Source organism: Electrona antarctica (genome assembly GCF_951216825.1).
Source record: "Electrona antarctica genome assembly, chromosome: 9".
Lineage (NCBI taxonomy): Eukaryota > Metazoa > Chordata > Actinopteri > Myctophiformes > Myctophidae > Electrona > Electrona antarctica.
In genome coordinates, this window is record NC_136790.1 from 57,095,638 (window position 1) to 57,107,422 (window position 11,785).

Genomic DNA, 11,785 nt, shown 5'->3' on the forward strand with positions numbered 1-11,785 from the left:
TTGCCCAAACAGCAAGTGCATATTTGAGTGAGGAGTCTGCTATAAACACGAGATATATAGCTAGATAGCTATAAACACAACATGAGATCACGACACTGGTATCGGTATTCGGTATCTGTATCGGCTAATACAGAAATGTAGGTATCGGGATCGGATCGGAAGTGAAAAAGGTGTATCGGGACAGGATTTCAGGATGAAATGCCACATTTTGTTCCTACTCAGTCTGTGTCTCATATAGGACGGCTGTGGGCAGTTCAGAAACCTGTCCACCAGTGACATCATCGATGGGGAATCCAAGCTAATAGAAACGGCAAGCTTTCTATTCCTGAAAAGTTGCAATGTGAAAATGCGGAAGCCATCGTTCTCATGATTTCAAAAAATTCTTGTTCAAAACAATCTGCCTAATGATGATGTCACTAATGAATTGCATTTTTATAGCGCTTTTCCAAGTGCTCAAAGCGCTTTACAATGGTTCATTCATTCATACATTGGGAGGTGAAGCGGCGAACAGTCGACGCCAGCGTCCTCACTTCCCACATTCACACACCAACGGTGGCAAGCTCACACTGACCAACGCATTGGAGGCAATGTAGGGTTCAGTGTCTTGCCCAAGGACACTTCGACATGTAGACAGGAGGAGCCGGGATTCGAACTGCCGACCCAGGGATCATTGGACGACCTGCTCTACCTCCTGAGCCACAGACGCCCTACAAACTAGTGGACAGGTTTCTGAACTGCCCACAGCCGCCCTATGAGACACAGACTGAGTAGGAAAAAAATTGTGGTATTTTATCATGAACATTAGCGAGGATCAATTATATGAAGAGAAGTTGAAAAGTGGTGAAGTTGTCCTTTAATTACAAGGTATATGTTGCATCCTGTAACATGATATATGTTGCTCTACTGCATGTTGTATCCTGTATTTCTATGAGACGTGATCAGACATGTGCAGCATCAATGTGCCCTGATGGAAGCTGTGATGGATGTAGCTGCAACTATCCATCTAAAACCTTCACCTATAGATTACTGTGATGGATGTAGCTGCAACTATCCATCTAAGACCTTCACCTATAGATTACTGTGATGGATGTATCTGCAACTATCCATCTAAGACCTTCACCTATAGATTACTGTGATGGATGTAGCTGCAACTATCCATCTAAGACCTTCACCTATAGATTACTGTGATGGATGTAGCTGCAACTATCCATCTAAGACCTTCACCTATAGATTACTGTGATGGATGTAGCTGCAATTAGCCATCTAAGACCTTCACCTATAGATTACTGTGATGGATGATCTGCAACTGTGTTTTATGTTTATGTTTATTCAACTTTCAGCATGATCACAGGTTTTAAAAGACAGGTGCCATTAAAAACACTGAATTATTTTGCTGATCACAAATATAAAACTTCAAATCTAAAATGCAATAGCCTATCTAAAAATCCAAATGGTGTAAAACTCAAATCTAAAATCCACTATCATTTAAAAGTCCACACATATATGGGATTGGTGATTTTCTGTATCTCTCAGTTCTGCATGATGGAGTGTCCAGGTCGTCTCCATTTCTAGTTTGACGTCCAGAGATCTCTTTTCTGAGGGGAGGTAGCCAGTTCCTGAAGTTAGATTTGAACAGCTTCCTGGCGAAGTCAAGGCATAGGTGGGTGCGCCTCTCTGCTAGGGTGCACAATGTGAGGGTGCGGAGAGCTCCTGTGTATCCCGAGTACCTCCGGCCAAGAATGATTCTGCAAGCCCGTTTTTGGACTCTTTCCAGACTTTTAGTCTGGCTGGCAGTCAAGGAACTGTGCCAGACTGGGGCTGCATATTCCAGCACCGGGCGCACGTAGCCTGTATAGATTGAAACCAATTCAAGGTCTTGGACCCCAAATTTCTTCAGGCGGCATAGGACAAAGAGCTTTCTATTGGCTGAGGTCAACATATGGTCTACCTGACTGTCCCATTTCAAGTTCGCTTGAATGGTGACCCCCAGAACCTTTACTGAGTCACACACTTCTAGTATGTTTTGGTCAATGGAGAGTGTTGGGAGGGCCGGTTTCTGTCTCATGCCAGTGACATGTATGACTTTGCATTTTCTTGGATTCAGTTTCATTTTGTGCTCGTTTACCCAGATGTCCAGACCATTCAGGGTCTTTTGGAGGGTGCAGGGAACCTTGGGCTTCCACGACTGGGCCATGGTCATATCATCCACATATTTCCAGTGGTGTGTTCCATCCCGGAGGGCGCTGTTGATCAGTGCTAGGAAGATTATAGGCCCTAATACGGTTCCCTGTGCGACTCCACATGTGGGGTATTCCCAATCAGACAGGTGTCCTTGGTAGCGCACTTTTTGTTGCCGATCAGTCATGAAGCTGCAAATCCATGGAATCAGACCTGGTCTCACTCCTAAATCAAGGAGACACTGCACTGCCACTGTGTGGTCTACAGCATCGAAGGCCTTGGCAAAGTCTGTTGTAATTACTGTGCACACTGAGCCAGCAACATCACTGGACCTATAAACAAAGTCCATTAAACTGACTAGATTGTGTGTTGTGGAACGGTTCTGTCGGCTGCCAAACTGCATGGGGTCTAGGTTTGGCGTGATGTCGTTAAGAATCCAGTTCCCAGCAAAATGTTCACATATTTTTGAGAGTTGAGCTGTTAATGAGATCGGTCTCAATTCATCTATGTTGCATGGGGACGATTTTGGTATAGGGACAACAGTAGCCTCTTTCCATTGTCTAGGAACGACCCCTTCATCAAATGAACTGTTGATGATGTCACAAAGAGGAATACTGATCTCACATGCAAACTCTTTCAATATTTTGGGGGGGATCATGTCTGGGCCAGGGGATTTATGACAGTTGATGGAGGACAGTTTATTATAAACTTCCCAAACTGGTATAGTGGGCAATGGGGGGGATGGAAGGAAGGAAGGTAAAGCTGTTCGTTCTAGGGGCTCAAATGACTGGGACACCGTGACAAACTTTGCATTGATTGCGTTGGCAATTGTCACAAAGTCCTGGGGGTCAGGACTAAGACCTTCACCTATAGATTACTGTGATGGATGTAGCTGCAACTATCCATCTAAGACCTTCACCTATAGATTACTGTGATGGATGTAGCTGCAACTATCCATTTTATTTTCTACTATAATTTTTGTCCCACAATTTTGTAACCCATTTTTCACCCCTGTGTCAATTATCTATCCTGGGCTCTACACACCCTCCGCCAACCTTGTCCCCATATAACAACAGTGTTTTGTAAGAAAATAGCTGATCTACAAGCTCAAAACGAATCGCACTCTGACACGTTCAAGCTTGTAGATCTGCTATTTTCAATATTTTGGAAGATTTAGCCTATACTGACTTTTCCAAAATAGGGATTGATTCAATAATGGGATATTCATACATGGGCAACTGGCGGCCCGGGGCCACATGCCCTCAGGTTAATATCAGAATACTGATATATTATTATCCAAACATGCAAACATGACCCGCTTTTGTATGTCCAATGTGTTTGGATTTAGTTCATAAAGTTAACATAACTATAACTAAATTCATTTGAAATTAAATAAAAAGGTTATTTTTCAGGATTCCGATAAGGATTTCAATTAAAATATAGCAAACATAGCCGATCTACAACCTCAAAACGCGCTGCGGTACGACGCGTTTTGAGCTTGCAGATCGGCTATTTTTGCTACGACAGTAATATGCAACATGGCCCTCTGGAGTGAGTGTGGAAATATAGTGGCCCTCTCCATCATCAAAGTTGCCCACCCCTGGGTTAATTTATCAACTGTAATGGTTATCAAGTCCATAAAAATGTAAATGTATTAGTTGGATTTACCCGGGGGCAAACCACCCTTTTTTAGGAAACCTGCATTTGTCATAACATACAATGTTGTCCACCAGAAATAATATCTATGACCCTATAGGATCACAACCTATATGGACAACTCGGTCAATTTTGTTGCGAAAGTCCAATATGGCCGCCCCCAATATTAGCCCCTATAGTTATAATGGGGGGTGAATAGGGCAAAATTTTAAACTGAGAGATATTTCCACAAAACTTCTCAGGATGATCAATGATATGAATACAGAAATGTTTTGTATTGCAAGTTTCCATGAAATCCAATATGGCCGCCACATTATTAGCACCAAAAAAATAGGTTTGGGCTCTAACTTCTGAACCAGATAAGCTAGAAATGCAAACTTGGTGTCTATTTCATGGTTTCTGACCATGAGAGACTCAATGGAATACCTATTTTCATTATTGGGTGTGTCTGGACCCTTATTGTGCATATTTACAAGATGGTGGCTACCCGAAATAGTGCTTAACATGATTTCTACCATGATTGTTGACTGTTTTGGCAAACACAAGCAATATTAATCCATTGGCTAAGATTCATGGCACAGAAGGAACATATTTTCTTGAGCTTGCATATTGTCAAAATGGCTGCAAACATGAAAAAGAAAAGACATTACATTTCCTGTCAGATCCTATTACCCAGGGGGGCAAACCACTCTGCATACCTGCATTTGCCATAACATCAAAGGTTGTCCACCAGAAATATATATGACCCAATAGAATCACAACCTATGTGGACACACCGGTCAATTTCTTTGCTGGAAATCCAATATGGCCACCACAATATTAGCCCCCATTAGCCTATAATGCGGGTGAATAGGGCAACATTTTTTAACTGAGAGATATTTCCACAAAACTTCACAGGTTGATCAATGATATGAATGCCATAACTTTTTGTATTGGAAGTTTCCATGATATCCAATATGGCCACCACAATACTAGCACCCAGAAAATAGGCTTGGCTCTAAATTCTGAACCAGATGAGCTAGAAATAAAAACTCATGGTTTCTAACCACAAAATATATTATTGTTCTGGGGTGTTTCTTTGCAGAAAGACATCCCTCTGGCTGTATTTTGGTTTTGTTCTACTGTTTGTTGGCATTTCCTCTGTTTATGTTGACAATCATCCCTGGCAGGGACGTGCATCGCCAGGACATCCCTTCCTTCACTGAGTCTGGATGGTCTCTCATAGTGACGGGAATGCAGTCCCCTGTCCATCTACAGAGCCAGCCTGGCCTATGTCAATGAACAAGACAATATCATGTAGCTGTATCAAAGGCTGCCAGAAAATCTGTTCATGTGCCAGGGACTGGAGACAAGATGCAGCAGGAGCTTCACTCCATTCCTGACTGGGAATGTCTCTGATGCATGCATCATTCTGTGTGCTCTTTATGGGCCCAAAACCACTGGCTCAACTCCAGTCCGCTCCTCTGACAAGTGTCCTGCTCACTGACAAGAGTGACATCCTAGCACACTGGGAAGAGCACTTCAGTGAGGTCTTAAACAGAGAGTCCTCAATTTCAGAATAGGATATTGCCACGATACCCCAGCTGCCAATCAAAGCTGATCTGGCTGACCCCCCCCCCCCCCCCCCCCAGTGCAGAGACAGTGAAAGCACTCCAACAAACCACTTCTGGAAAGGCACCAGGAGGTGATGGGTTGCCCGCAGACATCTACAAGAATGGAGGCTTGGCACCTGTACCAGGTAATCTGGATAGGGGGAAGTCCCTCAAGACTTCAAGGACGCATCCATAGTGCATGTTTACAAGAGGAAAGGGGACAGGGCATACTGCGATAGCCATCATGGTATAGCCCTCCTGAGTCCTGAACATCACAGGAAAGATCTTAGCAAGAATCATCCTCAACCGGCTAATCAGCCATGCTGAGAATGTTGTCCCTGGATCCCAATGTGGTTTCCACGGAGGCAGAGGTACCTGTAACATGATATTTTCCATTTGCCAGCTGCAAGTGTTTGTCGACCTCACCAAGGCCTTTCACACAGTCAATCGTGAGGGCCTGTGGCAGATCCCTGGCAAGTTTGGCTGTCCAGGGACATTGATCTCTCTCATCGCGTCCTTTCATGACAGGATGCCAGCCAGAGTCCAAGATAATGGTGATGCATCCCCAGTCAGGAATGGAGTGAAGCTCCTGCTGCATCTTGTCTCCAGTCCCTGGCACATGAACAGATTTTCTGGCATAGACCAGGCTGGCTCTAGATGGACAGGGGACCATCAATGAGAGACCATCCATACTCACTACTCAGTGAAGGGATGTCCGGCTTGGCGATGCACGTCCCTGCCAGGGATGATTGTCAACATAAACAGAGGAAATGCCAACAGAAACGGTAGAACAAAACCAAAATACAGCCAGAGGGATGTCTTTCTGCAAAGAAACACCCCAGAACAATAATACTTAATAGAGGGAAATTATGGCTAAAATATTTATATATCTCTCGTGGTTAGAAACCATGAGTTTGTATTTATAGCTCATCTGGTTCAGAATTTAGAGCCAAATGTAACCCAGCCAACATGGCAACCCGAAAATGGCAACCCATGTCAACTGTCAATCAAGACAGTATAAAGGTGACATCAGTTCCTACACTCCCCACTCCCACTTCATTCAAGATGGCTGAAATGTTTGGCATGGCAGCAGCAGGTTCCTCTTCACTACTGTGACAATCCTTGGTTACTCTTCGGTGAGTTATATAGGCTTGGTGTCATGTTAACTTCCCTCCACAAATGTGGTAACCCTGTTCTCCACACTGGAGAGAGACTGAATTCCCCCCTAGAAACATAGGAACTCAACATGGACTCTCAAAGTCACCACCTTTAAAGGGGCCCCCATTTTGTATTTTTTTTATTTTCTATAAATGTTCAAAGTTGTTTAAGTTCTGTTTTTTGAGTCAATAATAATATTTCCGTTAACCTTTAACTCCAGTTTCTGCCTCCTTATTTCTCTGGTTTTCACTCACACATTGAGCTCCTTCCGAACCTGGTTTATGCGCAGTCAATTCCTTTACCATATACCAAACTTTAATTAGTCATCCATTGCGCCACTTGCTACACAAACCTATTTTCTGGGTGCTAGTATTGTGGTGGCCATATTGGATATCATGGAAACCATTATGGTATTTATATCATTGATCAACCTGTGAAGTTTCGTGGAAATATCCCTCAGTTAAAAATGTTGCCCTATTCACCCGCATTATAGGCTAATGGGGGCTAATATTGTGGTGGCCATATTGGATTTCCAGCAAATAAATTAACCGGTGTGTCCATATAGGTTGTGATTCTATTGGGTCATAGATATTTCTGGTGGACAACCTTTGATGTTATGGCAAATGCAGGTATCCAAAAAGGGGTGGTTTGCCCCACTGGGTAATAGGATCTGACAGGAAATGTAATGTCTCTTTTCTTTTTCATGTTTGCAGCCATTTTGACAATATGCAAGCTCAAGAAAATATGTTCCTTCTGTGCCATGAATCTTAGCCAATGGATTAATATTGCTTGTATTTGCCAAAACAGTCAACAATCATGATAGAAATCATGGTAAAGCACTATTTCGGGTAGCCACCATCTTGTAAATATGCACAATAAGGGTCCAGACACACCCAATAATAAAAATAGGTATTCCATTGAGTCTCTCATGGTCAGAAACCATGAAATAGACACCAAGTTTGCATTTCTAGCTCATCTGGTTCAGAAGTTAGAGCCAAAACCTATTTTCTTGGTGCTAATATTGTGGCGGCCATATTGGATTTCATGGAAACTTGCAATACAAAAAAATCCGTGTTCATATCATTGATCAACCTGAGAAGTTTCGTGGAAATATCTCTTGTTTAAAATTTTGCCCTATTTCACCCCCCATTATAACTAATAGGCTAATATTGGGGGCGGCCATATTGGACTTTCGCAACAAAATTGACCGAGTTGTCCATATAGGTTGTGATCCTATGGGGTCATAGATATTATTTCTAGTGGACAACTTTGTATGTTATGACAAATGCAGGTCAACCCCCTTTCCCCCCTGGGTAATTAACCGTTGCACTCCTAGATGGATGTTCTCTTCTCTAGAGGTCTGGAAGGTCACATAGTACTCTTACTGTATAGCGTGTGCCAACGTGTACGTCACCAAGAGGGGGGCGGCGTCTAAAAAGCTAGGGACGGCCCCCTCGTGGGCATTAAATTCTAGCCCGCATCACTCAGAATGGAGTGACAGTGGTCTGTTAGTGTAAATATTGAGCTCGTTCCTGGCGACAACACTGAGCCAACACCAGGATGGAAAGAAAAAACGTCGGCCTCGACATACCTTACAAGGACAAGCTTAACTTTGAGGAAAAGGAGCGTTACCTCAACAAAATCAAGGACATTGACGGTCTCGACCCCTATGAACACACTGACTGGACAGAGGATGCGTTCGGTCTTCTACCACCACTAACGAGACTACATTTTAATGCAGTATCTCATAGAAGGTACAAGCTATTACACTTTTAATAGCTTTCATAGCGAAAAATCTCTCCAGGCCCACGTTTATTTTACATCTGGATGGGTGCACTCATTGCTGGTCCACAGTGTAAACAAGAACACTGTCATTCGTACAATGGTAGGTACACACGCACACGCACACACACACACACACACACACACACTCTCCTCAAAATATGCCCACAATCCTGTCGTTTTCTCCAAGCCCCGTTGACGCTGCGGGGTGTGTGTGTGTGTGTGTGTGTGTGTGTGTGTGTGTGTGTGTGTGTGTGGCGCGGGGGGCTATCAGTCTATCTCTGAACGAATTAAATAATATTGTTTCATTGTTATTGATATGTAAGTTGTCATGTATGTTTATTTATGCTTTATTCAAAATCTGTTATTTATTTCTGTAGGCCTACATTTGACTTCTTTCTGTAGCTAGAGACTAGTTTAAGACTAAACAATTTCAGATGACTAAATAGGACTAAAACTAAATGGTGTGTTCAAAAGACTAAATCAGAATTTGCTGTCAAAATTAACAGACATATTTTTGTCAGAGATAAACCCTTTATCCCTAAACTTCTTTGCCATTTTTTTTTTTTACTATTTTGAAAAACAGTGAGGCAGTGACAAATGGAGCCATACGTTCTATATTTTGCCATAAGGTTATTGATATTTAGTCGACTAAGACCAAACAATTTCAGATGACTAAATAGCACTAAAACTAAATGGTGTGTAATTCATAAGACTAAATCAGAATTGGCTGTCAAAATTAAAACTGCATGTGAGAATAAATGCTTTGTTGTTTGCATTAGTTTAAACTCATGCATGTTTTTTATCTATATATTTCAGGTTAAACACTCTCAAAGTGTTGGCCTAAGGGCGAAGCCACTTGAGCCATGGGTGATTCTCCATGAAGATGGAAGTGTTGTCAGCGCACACTGCACATGCGTGGCTGGGCTAGGAGAAAGCTGTTCTCATGTCGCTGCTCTCCTCTTCAAAATTGAATACATCGTAAGGCTACGTCACAAGAAGACTGTCACTGAGGAGGCAGCGTACTGGTTGATTCCTAACGTGGCACAAGTTGTTGGACAGCCAGACAGTAACATCGACTACACTTCTGCGGCGGACAAAAAGAAGATGTTTGACGATGCCGCCAGTGGTGATGGGGAACTAAGTATACGCACTCGTCCTGTCCCTCTGCTCCCCATTGTATCTTTCTCGTCCTTGGATACAACCACAGGTTTAATCCCGGTCATGATGTTGAAGGGCTCTGTTGGTCTGTCTACATTTCAGTCCCACTGTGATGAATATGAAGACGCAGTTGAACCCTGTGTCTTGCCAAAGTCACTAAAGCTCCTTCATGATGCAAGAAAGGTTGGCTGTGAACTTTCTGTCCTGCGCCAGCACTGTGAGGGCCTCAAAGACAAGGTAGCAGTAACAGCAACACAGGCGGCTGCGGTGGAACAGAAGACAAGGGCACAATATCGTTCCAATGACTGGTACACTGTGAGAACGGGAAGAATTACAGCTTCCAAGATTCATCACGTTGCGGCCACCACTGTTGACAAACCAGCCATAACAACTGTCAATCATGTGTGCAACCCCAGACGGTCAGATGGAGCCAAAGAAGACACACAGTGCCCCATGGCGTGGGGGATAAACCATGAGGGTGGGTGATTTTAGTCATGTGTCACAGTGCACCATGGTACCATCTGCAGTCCCTGTGCATATTAGCCGGGGAGCCACAGGCCCAAAATTGGACAGGACCATGTCATGCCGTACTTTTTATTTGTGTTTTTTCTATTCACTTGGTCATTAAGGTCCACAAGAGGCCTGCTCTGCCGAAAACATTGCAACAAAAAGGTATGGCCATTTTTGTATACCACACCATAGACAACCAATATAGTGCAAGATTTCCCAAATTTCATCATGCTTTAAGTAGCATGTGACAATAGTGACATTCCAAGCATTAGTTTTGCACGAAAAACATGATGAAATTTGGAAAATGTTGCCTTATATTGTTGTTTTCTATGGTGTGGTATACAAAAATGTCCCTAACTTTTTTTTGCGACGTTTTCGACAGAGCAGCCTCTCAGTCTGTGGACCTTAATGACCAAGTGAATAGAGAAAACAGAAATAAAAAGTTGAAAAAGAAACCTGTGCTTTTCTCATTAGTTCATCCAGAACTCCACGTGACAGCAGTGTCTTCCTCTGTCCAGATCACAAAGTCACAACACACTGATTCTGTGACAAAGATCTGTGTCTGTAATATTGGTAATATTGGTGTGTTTTTTTCAGGGTGACCAAAACTCTTGTCCTCACAGGCCTGGAGGATGGAGTTGTAGCGGTGTGAAAATGGACAATATATGCACCCGATACGCTCTTACTGTGAACTAGTCAACTGAGTGATTGCTTCTTCTCCTCTCTTCAAGGGGTTGCAAGAGAGGCTTATGTCAGACAACAGACAGCAAGCAAACATCTGAACCTCATTGTGGAGCCATGTGGGTTCTTCATCAATCCATCGTTTCCTGAGGTTGGGGCCTCACCTGATGGCATCATACAGTGCGGCTGTTGTGGGAAAGGCTGCCTGGAGGTAAAATGTCCATTTTCCCACCGCCAGAACTCCATCCTTCAGGCCTGTGAGGACAAGAATTTCTGTCTCCACAGAATGAATGGCAACTTAACCCTGAAGAAGTCGCACGCATACTACAGCCAAGTACAGACACAGATCTTTGTGACAGAATCACAGTATTGTGACTTTTTGGTCTGGACTGAGGTAGACACTGCTGTAATCCGGGTCTATCCAGATGTGGAGTTCTGGAATGAACTATTGAGGAGAGCACAGGTGTTTTTTGTCAAGGTGTGTCTACCTGAGCTTGTGGCAAGTCATTTCACAAAGGCACACAAGCTTGTAAAAGACAAAACCCCTGCCTCATCCACTGCGATTCAAACACCTTCACAACCCTCTACCTCATCCACTGCGATACAAACACCTTCACAACCAGCCACCCCTACATCCACCTCTACCTCATCCTCTGTGATCCAAACACCTTCACAACCATCCACCTCTACATCATCCACTGCACAAGAGCCAAGAGCTAAACTTGCCAAAGAAAACAAATCTGCAGACAGTAAGAAAACAAAAAATAAGAGGGAGTATTGCATATGCACAGGCACTGGAGATGGCACCATGGTGCGCTGTGACACCTTTAGATGTGCCATAAAGTGGTTTCACATCAGCTGCGTTAATTTGGATCATGTGCCAGAAGACAGAGAGAAGTGGTACTGTGCCACATGCACAAAAAACAAGCCAGTTTGCAAGCTCACACCACGACAAAACGCCAAGAAAGTGAGCTTGTAGCCACGGACCACCATTTGATGACATTTAGCCTCTCAGACCCATTTGAGCCACTGACCACCATTTGATGACATTTAGCCACTCAGAGCCA